Consider the following 19,214-nt stretch of genomic DNA (forward strand, 5'->3'; position numbering starts at 1 on the left):
CTCTCTCTCTCTCTGCCTGCCTCTCTGCCTACTTGTGATCTCTCTCTGTCAAATAAATAAAATCTTTATATATAAATATATATATATATATATATTTTTTTTTTAATAAGGAAATTAGTGGTTTCGGTATAAAATGTTCCCTGATGAAGTTTCTTTGGCCAGAAGAAATGAGATTCTAGACTCCCACAGTTTTACTTACACTATACTTACTGTTTTCAAGTTCCTGACAAAGAGAAGAAAGAAGGCATTATTCTTTTTTTTTTTTTTTAAGATCTTATTTATTTATTTGACAGAGAGAGACATAGCGAGAGAGGGAGCACTAGCAGGGGGAGTGGGAGAGGGAAAACCAGGCTTCCTACTGAACAGGGAGCCTGTGGGGCTCTATCCTAAAACCCTGGGACCATGACCTGAGCCAAAGGCAGCCGTTTAACAGCTGAGCCACCCAGGAGCCCCAAATTCTTCTGATGCTAATTAAATTTACTAATTTGTTTCCAGATTATGAAAAAAGTGTTAAAATCCCTCACGTTGGAATTCGCATCAAGTGTGGTGAAACGTTGTTTGGATTATTAACTGAATAATAAAACAAGGACCAGGCTAGATTTAAAAATTTATCAGTCGGTTTAAATGAAATGGGAGTTAACCAAACTTTCTAAACATATGTTTTTTTAGAGGTTAAAACATTTATAGTCAACACTTAATAGTTAAGAGAATAATGTCACTCTAACTCCTGCCATGGTTTTGTGTTTTAATATAATGATCCCAAGACTTTTTCATGAATTCTAAACTTAGCTCTTCAAAAAAGTTTTCTTTTTATTTTTTTCCTCAAGTTCTCATTTAAATTCCGGTCAGTCATCATGCAGTGTAGTATTAGTTTCAGGTGTAGAATCCAATGATTCATCCCTTCCATGCAAGGCCCAGTGCTCGTCACAACGAGGGCCTTCCTATTACCCATCACCCACTGAACCATGCCCCCGCTCACATCTTCTTTGATAACCATCAGTTCTCTGGAGGTAAGAGTTTGCTTTATGATTTGCCCCCCCCCCCCTGCCTTGCTTATTATCATCAATACCTAAATACACAACTGTAGAGCCATTTTTTGAGTTAGATTTCCAGTGGCTACCCATGGACAGCAAGTCTCTCTCCAAACCCTACCTGCCATGTACACACACCTGACCTGTCCATCTGGCCCCCATTTGAGCTGTCTTGGGTCAATAGGAACACAACAAACATAATCATACTTCCGACATTTCAACATTTTGAAACCCTCCCACTTTTATAACCCCGTTCCATCTCAGCTACAATCTTAGGAAAGAAGCATTAAAACCTGCAATGTACAAGAGAAGAGACTGAGGCACAGAGCCGTCAAAAGATGTGTCAGAATGAAAACCGAAGGGAGAACCTCAGTGATCTAAGCCTATTCTGGGTATTTTTTCCAGCCTTGTTTTTATTTTCTCATAACTGGAATGTGAGTTTGGTATATTCCAGATTTGATAAAAACAGGAGTAGTTTCTTTCTTCTCCCCTCCACCCACAGCGTATTCCTGCTCAGCTCCAGTATCCCAGAGGGAATGCAGAAAATACACAGTTTAAATAAGGTCAATCACTGCTGTGTCCCCTCCCTCAGTAAATGCAAACACCATAAGCTTGTGTCAGTTTGTCCGTTTAGGTGAACGTGGCTTCTGTGTAAGAGAAGAAGTAAACCCTCAACCCCTTGATAAAGAATATTCCTGGATTAACTACTTTTTCTTGGCAAATAACATTGACAGAATGTCTTCCCCATCACAGTGTTCCAGAGCACGGGATCTTATTTCTCCAACCTTGCCTCTGATCGTCCCTAAATAGACGTCTGCCCCAGAAAGCCCAGCTCCTCTAGAGTCCAGACAGGAGCCTGGTTCCATAGGCAGTGACCTCAAACTCAGGTGGAGGAGAACATAACCTCCAGCAGACCTTCAGGTCCACCTCAGCAACAGGCATTACTGGAATGAAACCCTCCAATGCCCACTCTCCGATCCTGCCAGGTAAGGCACCAAGACACAATATTGCAACATCATTTTTCTAACGTAGACACAGAGCAGACACTTTCAGTTTTTCACCAAGGCAGCGGGAGATTGGGGGAGGGGGAGGGGGGCAAAGCATAGCAAGGGGGCAAGGGAAGCAGAAAGAAATCATGGCTTTTATTTCCCTGTAGCTCAGAGTTAACTTCGCACCACCAGATGGCAGGTGTGCACCAGGATGGGAAATGACTTCCAAATAATTTTGAGGACTGTAGTTCTTTGATGTCAAAACATGGAAATCCTGACGGATGAGTGGAGAACTTGCAAAGGATAGGAGTGATTAATTGTGTTGATGAAGGCCTAGCATGGGGAGCAGGGCCCCACCGAGACCGTGGCGTGTGTTCGGTGCAGGAAGGCGATGGTAATTGAGGTCCCATACCGAGAAGTCTTCAGACGGAGCTGTTCAAGCGGAGCGCACAGACCTCATTAACCAAGTCCTCCGTGGGGTCTCTACTCAAATTGTGGGGCATGCTTGTTAAGAAATGCAAAATCCCAGGACAGCTAGATTGGAGTCCTCACGTTTAACAAGCTCCCGGGTAATTCTTTCTCTTAAGGTTGAGAAAAGATCTTGAAGAGCATGGACTCCTTAGCAAACTCTTTCAAAGCCAGGAATCAGGGATGAGGGGACCCATCAATATCCAGGGTTGTACCCATGGGAATGCTCCCGTGAGTGCACGGTCCACTTGGTAGCATTTCCCTCTGGGGACAAAAAGGCAGATAAGGAGGTAGAATTCATCTCTCCATCCTGGCCCTATCCCTGGTCTTTTTACCGTCCTTGGGAATACAAAATTCATGAGCAGTGTAATCCTTAACATAGTTAAAAACCAATCTTTATTCAATACATACTTGATATTTAAAATGTTATACTGAAATTGGTACTGCATTTTAAATGGAATCTTAGAATGTGTTTTGTGCTGGAAGAAATACTAGGAAAGCCTGAGCCATCACGGGTAATGCAATAGTGATTTTCTTGTGTGTCAGCAGGATTGTTATGTGAGTCAGAGGTTAGCGCTCTTGCCACATACTGACTTTAAAGCTGGTTTCTGGGATACAAAGTGAATCCATCTGATCTCAGATATGTGTAACAGGTTTAAAATCTACAGCCAAGGGCTTGAGTGAGGAACAGAAGAGCTACTGATCTGCCTCCAGAAAAAATAGTCTCAGGAGAAATTTAGCTCAAGGAGCCATTTATCAGGATTACTAACTCAGTCTCAAATTCAAATTTTGACTCTGAATTCCCTACACCCTCTTCTGGAAGGACACAGGTCTGGGAAGGAGAAGTCCATCTGGATAATCGTCCACACACCCACGGCAGGGAGAGTGGCATTCCTTCTCCTTTCCTTATGCCATAGCATCCGTGCTCTGTGGAACTGACTCCTGCCGGTGACACCATGATTACCCATAGAGTGTGCTGGGCACACCAGCCATTAGTAGTTCCCTTCTCAAGGTCCCCGTAATGCACATCTCTCCAATCTGTGACTTTCTTTTAGCCAAGTGTTTTCTTAAGATGGCCATTAGCTCACTCTCCACTCATTTTCATAGCTTATCTTGGAGCCAATGGAGTGAGTATGGACCGCTTCCATGCTCTTCCCAAGCCACAGGGAATGCCGGGAAAAACTGAGATCTTGTCCAATGTACCACTTACTAACTCTGCTCATTCCCTAGAATTCACTGTATGGGATGCATCTCTGAGGTTCCTGTTCTCAAACCACATCCAAGAAATAGTAAATTTATTTCATCTCTCAGAAACCCCATATTTTTCAAGGTGCCCACTTATATTACCTTCCTTTCCCTTCTTTGCCCACCCTTGGAAAGAAGCAAGACTCTCCTTTCCTCCCTCCATCTAAAATGATATCCTTTCGTTAGCGGTGTCCTCCGAGAGCCTGAAATTTTTGTCACTCTGAGACAAGAAGAAAATCAGTTTGATCAGGTAAACTCCTTTTGAGTCTGTCCTGTTTTGTGCCAAGGGCAGCATCTTTGAGTGATAGGATGTAGACTCTGGGTCCTTGCCCTCCATGGAAGGCTCCTTCACCTCTGCCAGTACAGTTTGAGACAGAAGTCAGTTGTGAAGATGGCAGCGGATGTGCTGGGGAAAGAGAAAAGAAATAGTATCAATATTTAGTTAGTCCTTCCCATTTCATCCTGTCACCTGTGTTTGTGCCCATGGAGGGTAAATCATGGCATCACCTTCACCTCCTTTATCTATTTCAATGCATTTCCTCTCTGAATCTATCCACAGGGAAATGATTAGTGTTACCCCCTTCAACCAGGCAGTCAGAGATTTCTGGGATCTTCCTAGAGTGGTAGGAACCCTTGTGGGAAACCCTGAGTAAAATGTATTTGACAAGAGTCAAAAGGAATGTCATGGAGAAAAGATTAGCTTTGGCTAAGGGTTGTGTGGTTTGAGTGTGTAACTACAAAGGAAGGGGCAGCCTGAAGTTTTGTGCGGGGAGGGGGGTGGAACTACTCTGTGTCCTAATTCTGGTGGCAAATACACAGATCTACACATGTATTATAACTTTAAAAACTATACACCAGAATTTTCAGTTTTACTGTATTCTTTCTATTTGTCTACTCTATCTATCCTTGAATGGGAAGTGAAAACTTTTTCTCAGAAAGTTCTATATCAGATAGCTTCTACAGATACTCTTAAATGAGCTGCCTTTTAAAAAGAAGATGAGAATTGTGATTATTTTAAAGTCTGTGTAGTGTTTATTTCCTGAGATAGCCTGGTTCTACCACCTGCAAATGAATTCATAAAGCAAATGTTCCAGCGCATTTTCATACATTCTATAAAATAATGACAAATAAACTATCACTATATCCAGCTTAGAACTTTTCATTATTGTGCACCTTCTATATTTTGGGAACTCTTTCAATTCCATTCAGTATTTCAAAATAATCTTGTTGTTTTCACTATCTTACCCAAAATTATGCCCTAAAATTGTGTCCTGTTGTATTCAGTGTATGTGTTTGTTGCATCAAGTAAATCAAAGAACGTACCTGGAGGGACAGCCACTTGTTTTGCCCAAGGGGCTTGCTTGTTAATATCTTGTATTTGTTATAATATTGGAAGTATCCAGGTATAGCAGGAAGTATTTGCTCTGGCAGACACTCCTCCTTGTTTGGCCAATAAGTAATTGACTGCAATTACCAAGCAAGATTTAGGTAATTCTGTTACCTAAAAACCATCTTAGCAAGAAAACCTAGGGACTTTTGTGGTACAGCTGTGGCCTTAACAGTAGAATCCGTAGTCACTGCCAAGGTAAGGACCCCTGTCGTCTTATGCCTTCACACAGACAAAAACCAAGTAGTGAGGGCCATCTGGGTGGCTCAGTCCATGGAGCATCCAACTCAGGTTGTGAATTCAGGGTTATGAGATCAAGCCCCTTGCACCCCACCCCTCCACCTCCTTGGGCTTTGTGCCTAGCAGGGAATCTTCATGAAGATTCTGTCTGCTTTTCCCCCAACTCCTGCACTCTGTCTCTCAAATAAATCAATGAATCTTTCCAAAAAAAAAAAAAAAAAAAAAAAAAGCAAAAGGAATAAAGGTTCTATCCTGGAGATGAAGATCACAGTCTGTGAGCTATATACTTCAAGATCCTATCTGTTTCCGGGGAGGAAATTCCTCATCAGTTTTTTTTCTGTTGCATTGAGAAATAATTGACAGGCACCTCAATAGCAGCTTGAGGCATACAGCATGAGTTCCATCTGTTGCAAAATAATGACCATAGGTTGGGCTAACATCCATTTTCTCATATAGATACAATGGAAAGATAAAAAGGAAATAGGAAACATACATTCTCCTCCTAGTGCTAAGAACACATGGGATTTACTTTCTTAACAAGGTTCCAGCATATCATATGGCAGTGCTAGCTACAGGCATCATGATGTATCACACATCCCTGGAATGCATTTACCTTATATCACTGGAAGTCTGTACCAATTGGACCCCCTTCCCTTCTCCCAGGCCCTCTACTTCTGGCGACTACAAATCTGATCTCTTTTTCTGTATACTTTATTTAAAATTACACATGTAAGTGAGTTTGAACATTATTTGTCTTTCTCTGTTGGACTTATTTCTCAGTCCCACCAGTAGTGCATTAGGCACCAGTAGTGCACCCACACCAGCACTCATCTCGTATCTTTTTTATGATGCCCATTATCAGAAAATGCAAGTAGTGAAAAGGCAAAGGGAATAAAGCTTTCATACTGGAAATGAAGATGGCATGACATCTCATGATGGTTTTAATTTGCATTTCCCTAATGACTAGTGATCTTGAACATCTTCATTGGACCTACCTGTTGAGCTTTCATGTATCTTTTTTGGAGACAGCTGCAGGTCCTTAATGCATTTTCAGCTGGGTTATTCGTTTTTTTGCTATTGAATTGAATGAGTGCTTTGTATATGTTTGATATTAATCTCTTCTCAGATATATGGATTGCAAATATTTTTTCCCATTCTGGAGGTTCTTTTCAATTTGTTAATGGTTTCTTCTGTTATGCAGAAAGAAGCTCTTTAGTTTGATGTACTGTTACTTGTTTATTTTTCATTTTGATCTTGTGATTTAGGAATCATATCTAAAAATCATTACCAAGACCGATATCAATGAACTTTTCTCCTGTTTTCTTTTAGAGTTTTATGGTTTTGTGTCTTAAATTTAAGTCTTTCATCCATTTTGAGTTAACTTTTATGAGTGGTGTAAAATATGGGCTCAGTTTTATTCATTTACATGTTAACATCCAATTACTCCAGCATTATTAATTGAAAAGCCTCTTTTTACTTCACTGAGTATTCTTGGTTCCCCTCTCAAATATTAGTTGACCATACATGCATGGGTTTATTTCTGGGTTGTCACTTCTATCATCTGTTTTGACTACTGTACCTGTATAGTACAGCTTGAAATCCAGAAGTGTGATGCTTCCTGCTTTTTTCTTCTTTCTCAGAATTATTTGGCTATTTGAGGTCTTCTGTGATCCCATATAAATTTTAGGAGTGCGTTTTCTACCTCTGTAAAAAAATATCCTTGGAATATTAACAAGGATTACATTGACTCTATAGATGGATTTGACGTTTTAACAGTATTACCTCTTCCACAGGATGCATTTCCACTCATTCATGTCTTTAATTTTTTTCATCAAAATCTTCTAGTTTTAGAGTAGAAATCTTTAATCTCCTTAGTTTAATTTATTCCTAAGTATTTTCTTGTTTGAGATGCTATTGTAAGTGGAATCAATTTATTTATTTATTTTTCAGAAAATTTGTTGTTAGTATACTGAGATGCTATTGAGTTTATATGTTAATTTTTATTCCTGCAGCTTTACTGAATCTGTTGATTAGATCGAATAGTCTTTCTTTTTTTATTATTAACATATAATGTATTATTTGCCCCAGGGATACAGGTTTGTGAATCATCAGGATTACACATTTCATAGCACTCACCATAGCACATACCCTCCCTAATGTCTATAACTAGCACACTATTCCTAACCCCCCACTCCCCGCAACCCTGTTTGTTTTGTAAGATTAAGAGTCTGTTATGGTTTAATCTTCCTCCCAATCCCATTTTGTTTCCTTTTTTCCTCACCCTATCTCCCCAACCCCCCACCCTGCCTCTCAAATTCCTCATATCAGAGAGATCATATGATAATTGTCTTTCTCTGATTGACCTATTTCACTCAGAATAATACACTCTAGTTCCATCCATATCGTTGCATATGGCAAGATTTCATTTTTGATGGCTGCATAGTACAGATATATATATATATATATATATATATATCACGTCTTCTTTATCCATTCATCTGTTGATGGATATCTAGATTCTTTCCATAGTTTGATTATTGTGGACACTGCTGCTATAAACATTCAGGTGCACGTGCACCTTCAGATCACTACATTTGTATCTTTAGGGTAAATACCCAGTAGTGCAATTGCTGGGTTGTAGGGTATCTCTATTTTCAACTTTTTGAGGAACCTCCATGCTGTTTTCCAGAGTGGCTGCACGAGCTTGCATTCCCACCAGCCGTGTAGGAGAGTTTCCCTTTCTCCGCATCCTCGCCAACATCTGTCGTTTCCTGGCTTGTTAATTTTAGCCATTCTGACTGGTGTAAGGTGGTATCTCACTGTGGTTTTGATTTTCATTTCCCTTATGGTGAGTGATATGGAGCACTTTTTCATGTGTCTGTTGGCCATTTGGATTTTTTTTTTTTTTTTTTCAGAAGTGTCTGCAAAATGTCTTCTGCCCATGTCTTGATTGGATTTCTTGATTGGATTGATTGGATTATTCTTTGGGTGTTGAGTTTGATAAGTTCTTTATAGATTTTGGATATTAGCCCTATACCTGATACGTCATTTGTGAATATCATCTCCCATTCTGTCAATTGTCTTTTGGTTTTGTTGACTATTTCCATTGTTGTGCAAAAGCTTTTGATCTTGATGAAGTCCCAATAGTTCATTTTTACTCTTGCTTCCCTTGCTTTTGGCTATGTTTCTAGGAAGAAGTTGCTGTGGCTGAAGTCTGAAGTCAAAGAGGTTGCTTCCTATGTTCTCCTCAAGGATTTTGATAGATTCCTGTCTCACATTTTGGTCTTTCAACCATTTGAGTCTATTTTTGTGTTTGGTGTAAGGAAATGGTCCAGTTTCCTTCTTCTGCATGTGGCTGTCCAATTTTCCCAACACCATTTTTGAAGAGACTGTATTTTCTCCATTGGACATGCTTTCCTGCTTTGTTGAAGATTAATTGACCATAGAGTTGAGGGTCCATTTCTGGACTCTATCTTCTGTTCCATTGATCTATGTGTCTTTTTTTGTGCCTGTACCATCCCGTCTTGATGATGACAGCTTTGTAATAGAGCTTGAAGTCTAGAATTGTGATACCACCAACTTTTGGTTTTCTTTTTCAACATTCCTCTGGCTATTTGAGGTCTTTTCTGGTTCCATATAAATTTTATAATATTTGTTCCATTTCTTTGGGAAAAAAATTGATGGTATTTTGATAGGGATTGCATTACATGTGTAGATTGCTTTAGGTAGCATAGACATGTTCACAATATTAGTTCTTCCAATCCATGAGCATGGAACATTCTTCCATTTCTTTGTGTCTTCTTCCATTTCTTTCATGAGTACTTTATAGTTTTTTGAGTACAGGTCCCTTGTCTCTGGTTAGGTTTATTCCTAGGTGTCTTGTGGTTTTGGGCACGATTGTGAATGGGATGGACTCCTTAATTTCTCTTTTTCGCTGTTGATGTATAGAAATGCAACTGATTTCTGTGCATTGATTTTATATCCTGACATTTTACTGAATTCTTGTATGGGTTCTAGCAGTTTTGGAGTGGAGTCTTTTGGGTTTTCCACAAAAAGCAGCATATCATCTGCAAAGAGTGAGAAGTAGATTTCTTCTTTGCCTATTTGGATGCCTTTTCTTTCTTTTTGTTGTCTCATTACTGAGGCTAGGACTTCTAGTACTATGTTGAATAGCAGTGGTGATAGTGACATCCTTGCCATGTTCCTGACCTTAGCGGAAAAGCTCTCAGTTTTTCCCCATTGAGAATGATATTCACTGTGGGTTTTTCATAGATGGCTTTGATGATACTGAGGTATGTACCCTCTATCCTTTCTCTTTGAAGAGTTTTGATTGAGAAAGGATGATATACTTTGTCAAATGCTTTTTCAGCATCTATTGAGAGTATCATATGGTTCTTGTTCTTTTTTTATTAATGTATTATGTCATGTTGATTGATTTGCAGATGTTGAGCCAAACTTGCAGCCCTGGAATAAATCCCACTTGGTGATGGGGAATTATTCTTTTAATGTACTGTTGGATCCTATTGGCTAGTATTTTGGTAGAATTTTTGCATCCATGTTCATCAAGGATAATGGTCTGTAATTCTCCTTTTTGATGGGGTCTTTGTCTGGTTTTGGGATCAAGGTAATGCTGGCCTCATAAAATGAGTTTGGAAGTTTTCCTTCCATTTCTATTTTTTGGAACAGCTTCAGGAGAAATTAATTCTTCTTTAAATGTTTGGTAGAATTCCCCCGGGAAGCCATCTGGCCCTGGGCTCTTTTTTGTTGGGAGATTTTGGATGACTGCTTCAATCTTCTTACTGTTATGGGTCTGTTCAGATTTTCTATTTTTTTCCTGGTTCAGTTTTAGTAGTTTATATGTCTTTAGGAATGCATCCATTTCTTCCAGATTGTCAAATTTACTGATGTATAGTTGCTCATAATATGTTCTTATAATTGTTTGTATTTCTTTGGTGTTGGTTGTGATCTCCCCTCTTTTGTTCATGATTTTATTAATTTGGGTCCTTTATCTTTTGTTAAGTCTAGCCAGGGGCTTCACAATTTTATTACTTCTCTCAAAAAACCTGCTTCTAGTTGCATGGATTTGTTCTACTATTCTTTTGGTTTCTATTACATTGATTTCCACTCTGATCTTTATTATTTTTCTTCTCCTACTGGGTTTAGGCTTTCTTTGCTGTTCTTACTCCAACTCCTTAAATGTAGGGTTAGGTTGTGTACTTGAGACCTATCTTGTTTCTTGAGAAAGGCTTATATTACTATATACTTTCCTCTCAGGACCACCTTTGCTATATCCCAAAGATTTTGAACAAACGTGTTTTCATTTTCACTTGTTTCCATGAATTTTTAAAATTCTTCCTTAATTTTCTGGTTGACCCATTCATTCTTTAGTGGGATGCCCTTTAGCCTCCATGTATTTGAGTTCTTTCCAACTTTCCTCCTGTGATTGAGTTCTATTTTCAAAGCACTGTGGTCTGAAAATATGCAGGGAATGATCCTAATCTTTTGGTACTGGTTGAGACCTGATTTGTGACCCAGGATGTGATCTATTCTGGAGACTGTTCCAAGTGCACTAGAGAAGAATGTGTATTCTGTTGCTTTGGGATGGAATGGTCTAAATATATCTGTGAATTTACATTCAGGGAAACTATTGAAAGATGTGAATTTAGTGCCATTGTATTGCCTATAAGTTGACTGTTACAGTATATTATCTCTGTTACTTTCTGGTCTGTGACTTTTAGGCTCTATCTTTGCTTAGAGGACCCCTTTCAATATTTTCTATAGGACTGATTTTGTGTTTGCAATTATTTTCATTTTTGTTTGTCCTGGAAGGTTTTTAATCTCTTCTTCTATTTTCAATGACAGCCTAGCTGGATATTGTATTCTTGGCTACATATATTTCTCATTTAGTGCTCTAAATATATCATGCCAGTCCTTTCTGGCCTGCCAGGTCTTTGTGGATAAGTCTGCTGCCAATCTAATATTTCTGCCATTTATGTTAAAGACTTCTTGTCCTGAGCTCTTTTCAGGATACTCTCTTTGTCACTGAGACTTGTAAGTTTTACTATTAGATGAGGGGGTGTGGACCTAATCTTATTGATTTTTGAGGGGAGTTCTCTGTGTCTCCTGGGTTTTGATGTTTGTTCCCTTCACCAAATTAGGGAAATTCTCTGCTTCAATAATTTGCTTCAATATACCTTCTGCCCCTTTCTTTTTCTTCTTCTTCTTCTGGGATCCCAATTATTCTAATATTGATTCATTTTATGGTATCACTTATATCTATAATTCTCCCCTTGTGACCCAGTAGTTGTTTGTCTCTCTTTTGCTCAGCCTCATTATTCTCTGTCATTTGGTCTTTTATACCACTAATTCTCTCTTCTGCCTCATTTATCCTAGCAGTAAGAGTCTCCATTTTTTGCACCTCATTAATAGCATTTTTTATTTCAACTTTGTTAGATTTTAGTTCTTTTATTTCTCCAGAAAGGGATTTTACTTCTCCTGAAAGGGATTCTCTAATATCTTCCATGCTTTTTTCAAGCCCAGCTAGCACCTTGAGAATTGTCATTCTGAACTCTAGTTCTGACATCTTACTAATGTCCATATTAATTAGGTCCCTAGCCATTGGTACTTGCCTCTTGTTCTTTTCTTTTTTTCTTTTCTTTTCTTTTTTTTTTTTTTTTTTGTGAGGTTAGGGTTTCTGCCTTGTCATTTTATCCAGATAAGAATAGATGAATGAGAGAACAAAATACTAAAAGGGTAACAACAACCCCAGAAAAATATACACTAACCAAATCAGAAGAGACCTAAAACAAGGGGGAGAAGAAGAAAGGGGTGTGGGGAGATATATCTGTATCTATATCTATATATAGACATTTACCAGTCTCAAATATATACATATTTGAGAACCATACATTTGATTTTGGGTATATTTGGGTCTTTAGAAGAAACTGCCTCCTAAAATTTTAAAGGAAGAATAACGTGTGTGTGTGTGTGTGTGTGTGTGTGTGTGTGTGTGTATACACAAAAATAAGGGTAAACATGATGAAGGGTTAGAATATGATTGTAAAGATGAAAATTTAAAAAGGTCTGGCCTTTGATAATGTAAGGAATTGATAATGTAAGAAGTTGGTTGAAGAAAAAAAAGGAAGAAATGTGATTAGGCTGGAGACTAGAACAAAGCCATACACTAGATTTAGGGTATATTTTGATCTATTAGAAGAAATTGTATGTAAAATTTTAAAGGAAAGAAAAACCTGTATGTATACAAAAAATAAGCCTAAATATAATGAAGGGATAAAATATGACTGTAACAATGAAAACTAAAAAAGATTTAAAAAGGTTTAAATAATCAAAAACGTTAAAATAAGAAAGAGGAAAAATTTTAAAAATAGGATAAGAAAGAAATAAAACAATTTAATTTTGAAAGACTAAAGAATCATGGGAAATAACCCATGAATTGTGTGTGTTGCTTTCCCCTAATTCTTGAGTTCTGCAGTTCTTTTTTTTTTAATTAATTAATTAATTAATTTGACAGAGAGAGAGATCACAAGTAGGCAGAGAGGCAGGCAGAAAGACGGGGGAAGCAGGCTTCCCACTGAGCAGAGAGCCTGACATTGGGCTCAATCCCAGGACCCTGATATTATGACCAGAGCTGAAGGCAGAGACTTAACCCACTGAGCCACTTCGGCACCCCAAGTTCTGCAGTTCTTATTGATTGATGAACTTGGTCTTAGCTGGATGTTCTTGCTGATCTCCTGTGGGAGGGGCCTGTTGCTGTGATTCTCAAATGTCTTTGCCCGAGGCAGAATTGCCCCACCTTTTCCAGGAGCCAGGCTAAGTAATCTGCATGGTTTGGGTCTTGGGAGCTTTTGTTCCCTGAACAATTTCTGTAGAGCTTTGGAGAACGGCAATGAAGATGGTGGCCTCCCAGTCTCCAGTCAGTAGGAGCCAAGAGCTCAGGGCCCTGCTCCTCATTGCGCCCTCAGGGAAAAGCACTCAATCACTCCCATCTCCCTGCTCGCCTGCCACACTCCTTGCTCACCCAGCCTGTGACCGAGCATTTCTATCACAGGCGCATGGCCCCGTTTGTAGTCTCCAAACCCAACTGATTCCTGCAGCGGGATCCTGTGCTTTTCTGGAGGACGAAGGTGGGTCTCACTGGACCTGCTGTTTCTTGAAGAGCAACCCTGAGCTAAGAGCCCACTCCTCAGCTCCGTCTCTGCAGCCGACTTCCCCACTCTGATACCTGGGAGCTCTCCCACACTCAGACACCCCAGTCTTTCTGTGAATTCATGGGTCCTATGACCATGCTGTCCCTGAGAGGGCTGCAACCCCGCTTAGACTCTAGTGACGCCCCTCAGTGGAGCAGACTTCTAAAAGTTCCCATTTTGTCTCCACTGCTCTCTCATTTGCTGGGAGCCTGCCCCTCTCCGCAGGTCTCTCTTTCTGAATGTTGCCTTGGATTTACTTCTCTGCACATCCTACCTTCCAGAAAGTTGTCGCTTTTCTGTTCCTGGAATTGCTGCTCTTCTTCTCTTCTATCTCCTGTTGAGTTTGTAGCTGTTCAGAATGGTTTGATAACTATCTAGCTGAACTCCTGGGACCTGATGATATTTAGATCTCCTTTACCATCTTGCTCAAGAGAGACCCAACGGTCTCTTGGTTAAATCTTTAGGATCTGCTCTATATAGAATCATGTCATTTGCACATATCAACAATTTTACTTCTGCCTTTCCAATTCTGATTTTTTGAGTTTCTTTTTCTTGCCTGACTGCTCTAGATAGGATTTCTAGTACGATGCTGAGTGGGAGTATTGAGAGCGGGCACCCTTGTCTTATTTTTTGAACCTTTCACTCTTGAGTATAATTTTGGTTGTGGGCTTGTTATATATGGCCTTCATTATGTTGAAATACATTCCTTTTATGCATAATTTGTTTGTTATTATAATGAATCAAGGTTGAAATTTGTCGAATGCTTTTTCTATGTCTGTTGAGATAATAATACAATTTCTTTCGTTCTATTAATGTGATGCATCATATTGATTAATTTGTATGTGTTGATGATTGAAGCAATGGGCTGTGCTCTCTGTTCAAGTGCCGCTGTATGTAGGGCTGCTGAATGGGCTGTGTGGCTTCCGGTGTGTTTTGGTTTCATTCTCCAATCAAGCAGGCTGAAGGCTGTATTCAAAAATGAGGAAGAAGATTCCCGACCCAGATACAGAAGGAGAAGCAGCTTTAATGCTGGTAAAGCTTTTTTCTCTCTTAACTTGAGCCAATCCACCCACCTACACCCCAAATTCTCTGACCAAACAGGCCACTGGATTTGCTTTGCAAACTGTCAGCTCTGTGCACCTGCGTCTGTGCTTCAGTGTCCCTGGAGTTGTTTTTCCAGGAGTTGTACCCAGCTTTTATGGTCAGATGGAGCCTGGAGACTCTCTACACAGCAACTGGGGCTATGTCTCAGCTCCCTTGCCTGGGAGGGAGGGGAAGGAGCCACTCTAGGTTACTCTCAGTTCCCAAACAGTCTTTGTAGTTGAGAGGGGTTGAGACCTGCTCTCAGTATTGCCTGTGAATGAAACCCCTGCCTGTGTATAGCCTGTGACCACTTGGTGCCTGGTACCAGGTTTGCTCTAGGGACGTCGGCTCTGCCCTCTTGCTTCTCTGCTCAAGTACCACTAAGTTTCACTGCATCCAGTTCTTTCCAGCCCTTCTGGTCTGATAGACATGGGAGATACTCTCAAAGTGGGTGGCTTTTTGATTTAGTTCTTTGCCTGGGCATAGGCAGACCAGGCTCTAGGGCTGGCAAAACTCATTTGAGGATCCAAATGAGATCTATGCCCCCACTGATTTTCCTGGTCAGAATGCACCCCTGACTTGATTCTGCAGATAAGCAAAACTGCAGGCTGGGATTTCTACTTGGGCACTGCAGGTATGAACTCAGTTTGCCAAGATCCTTGTGCTGGTGTTGCAAGCATGTCTCAGTACGTCAGATTCCCAGTAGCTCAATCCCACAGATCTCCCAGCAGCCCCTGTACTGTGAGATCCAAATAAGTCTTCCTGCAAAGTGACCCACAATGCTGGGAGGGAGGCAGTTTCTTGTCTGCCCAGGTTCCCTTTTTCCACTGGATAGAGTGGAAGTGCTACCGAAACCTGTCCAGGTGGTGCTGTGCTGGACTGGCGGAGGGGCGAGGCAGTCAGCACACTGATGCATCTTTTACCTTTCTCATGTAGTCTTTCTTGGTCTCCATGGTGCAGGAATGGTGCTTCAGCCTCACCTCCAAGTTCTAGGATTCTCTCCGTGGTATCTTGTTCTTGAGCAGTTGTTAGTTTTTCTTCCTGTGAGGGGGCCTGATGTCAGGAAGAATCTATCTTGCCATCTTGATGATGTCACTCTTTCTCTGAACAATTTTAATTTTAGATTTCTAGGTGGCATGTATTTCCAAGAGTCTGGTGGAGTCCTTTTTAACTGAGAGACATCTCTTGAATTTGGCTGCTCTCTGGGTAAGTGAGGAAAGCCTGGTATGACCCCTGCCAAATAAGTTCAAAGGCATTCTTTGTTCTTAGTGATTCCAAATCAGGAGAGTGGGAGAAAATGGAAAACACTAATTTAGAGAGTTGTTTCCAGATATGTGAGGAAATTAGAAGAATTCAGGATCCAACTCAGTTTAGAACTATATAACAAAGCCTCAAAAACAATGAAGAAGACTGGAATCTGATATCCACAAAGATGTGTTATAATTTTCTACTGAAACATAGTATTTTATTCTATAATAACCCTCATTTCTTTCAAAGATATTGAGACTAAGATCAATTTGTTTGCAAAATAAGTCTAATCCCATTAAAGTTGGCCTGATTAGTTACATAAATAAGTACAGCTAGAATAGTGATTGACCATATGGGCTCTTTTCAAATTGGCTTTGCAAGAACTATTAGTAAAGAATCTTAGTTCGGTCTTGTAAAGCTTCTCAAGTCTAAGAGACCAAGTCAAAGACTCACCATCCGTCCTCACCACACCTATAGATTTGGGGTTAAGTCTTCTCTTTTTGAGGTCCCTAAAATACCCTGAGGTTCCTGGGACTGCCTCCTTACTTACTTGGTAAAGCATCAAGGAATCCTGTCAGCATGGTATCAGGCCAGTTTGTCCAAGGGCCTTTTTTATTGTCTCCATAAAGTCAACATTAGTTCCTTACATCTGTCTGGTGATACTGATTTTATGCTTATTCTCAAATATGACAGTCTAGTTAAAGCCTTGATAATAGACCAGTGTTTCTAGCTGTGTCTTTTTATAAGGAGAATAGATTCCTACTGAACTTATGTAAAGAACTATCTTGCTAAGAAAATAAGAATACCCACAAGTTCACAAGTTTCTGAATTCTGGAGGGATTATTACATAGGGAGAAAAAGTAAATGTTTCCATTCTGTTTACAAAGGTATCTTTACAAAATTACTTTAAGTCATGGTATCTGAAGGAAAAAAAGAGAGAAAAAAAACTTGCTTTAAATCTAGAAAAACAGGGGCGCCTGGGTGGCTCAGTGGGTTAAGCCACTGCCTTCGGCTCGGGTCATGATCTCGGGGTCCTGGGATCGAGTCCCACGTTGGGCTCTCTGCTCAGCAGGGAGCCTGCTTCCCTTCCTCTCTCTCTGCCTGCCTCTCTGCTACTTGTGATCTCTCTCTGTCAAATAAATAAATAAATAAATCTTTAAAAAAAAAAATCTAGAAAAACAAAACAATAAGGAACCAGGAATGCTTCAAAGAAAAAGTTGTAAAAATAATTATAATCATCATTGTCATTCAATACCTTGTTATTCTTGTTTTGCTTGAATCCAGTTTTTCCATTAATTCTGGAAATTCTTACTCAGTTCAGTTTCATGATCTTAAAGCTATCAGAAACCCGTATTCTAGAGTGGTTGTCAGAGTCTTTTCCATGAATCTCCTGAAGATAAAGCACTTTTGCAGATGCTTCAGAGTGAAACAGTAATTACAAACGACAAAAAGACTCTTCAAAAAAAGGCCATGGTTAAAGATCTAATGAGAGTTTATTTGATAAGAAAAGCAGTTGTTTCCATTTTATATAATAACAGAATAATAATTGAACAATGAGATTACTGACAAATTTTTAGAGACTTCAATTTTTGGAATACCTATATTAGTGACATATAACCATACACACATGCCCTAAGAAGGTGTTATCCCTTCTTGCTTGGTAACGTTTTCCATGGAATTTAATATATCAAATTAACCACAAGAGTTTAATATCTCTCCTTTATAAGATGGAGACAAATTCTTTGAGGTTTTTATTTTGTTTTGTTTTGGTTTGGTTTGGTTTGGTTTTTGGTTTTTTTTTTTTTCCAGGGACCCTCTAGGAAATCTCCAAATTATTTTGAAGTCAAATAGACTCCATTTAGAATTTGATTTGGAGAAGTTGTTAAAACATCAGAAGTTTCAAACATCTGACTAAACAGGATTACACATCATTATGAAATAATAATTATCAATTTAACCAAAGTGACAGTAGAAGATTTTAAAGGCAAATACAGAAGGTTTCATAGTTTGGAAAAAATTTTGCCCTTTTAATATTGAGAAGTGTAGATTTCCTTAAGTAATGAAAAGCCTGATGATGACAGCATGAAATACAAGAAGTAGTTCTAAGACACAAGATCTTGGTTTTCTAGGGAGATTACTTAAATGATTAAAACAAACCAACAAACAAAAACAAAATAACTTCCACAGTCTCTTATCAAGAGCAGACAACAGTCCAAGGACATTTTGTCCTTTTACAGAGAAAAAAAAATTCTAATTTTGTACCAGTGTAGTTTTGATATTAAGACTCATTCTTTTAAAATTTAAACACATTCATTCCTATCTTAACCAGCTTGACTACACATAAAATTCCTTCCCCAGGATTCCATTTCTACAACTCTCATCCTCTCTTGTTTTTCCTCTTGTGCATTCTGAAATGAGCAGTCATTTTACTTTAGGTCAAAACTACACTCTTTTTTCTCTTTAACAGCAACAAAGCATGTCCCCCATAATTTTCCTTTTCCAAATACACTTTCAACATTTTCTGAAACTATTTTCATGTGCAGTTGTTTCTTTTTGCCTCATTACTCCTAGTGGTTTGAATTATGCATATTGATTAGAGTTCTTAGAAAGGTTCACTTCTAGTGAAATTAGATAAATTAGATCCTCAACTAAGATGGAAATCAAAGATTCTTGCATCCTAGATTGAGATCTATGTGTCTTTAGAATGTTTCAATAAATCCTCCCTTAAATAGCTTCAGGATATTTTTCTTTCCCTCTAGGTATATAGTTTCATTTTAACTTAGGGGACAAGTCCTGAAAGAAAGTTTCCATCAGGTTCTGAACAGTAGTTCCCAATATGACCAACTTCTGACCATAGTGCTCCTTTAAAAAAAAATCCTTTTGCAGGCACCTGGGTGGCTCAGTCAGTTAAGTGTCCAGTAATCTTGATTTTGGCTCCAGTCATGATCTCAGGGTCTTGAGATCAAGCCGCATGTTTGATTCCACACTCAGTGCAGAGTCTGCTTGAGATTCTCTCCTCCCTCTGCCCTGCTCTCTAATAAATAAATAAATAAATAAATAAAATCTTTGAAAAAATCATTTTTAATATCTTGTCAGGTTTCAGCCTGGACAAACAATAATAATTCCTGGCCATATTAGAAAATCCCATGGGTATAACAAGTATCCCCGCAGGGAGTGCAAAAGATACTACCCTCACAAGATCCAGAGCCTTTCTAAAAAATAACCAAAAGAAACTGAAGCTTGGGCAATTCCCCTGAGAGTGAATAATAGTTAGTAGGGCCCTAGTGGCAAGTGGGGTGCATCTAACGTTTCTGTC

The sequence above is a fragment of the Mustela nigripes genome, chromosome 12 (assembly GCF_022355385.1).
Source record: "Mustela nigripes isolate SB6536 chromosome 12, MUSNIG.SB6536, whole genome shotgun sequence".
Taxonomy (NCBI): Eukaryota; Metazoa; Chordata; class Mammalia; order Carnivora; family Mustelidae; genus Mustela; species Mustela nigripes.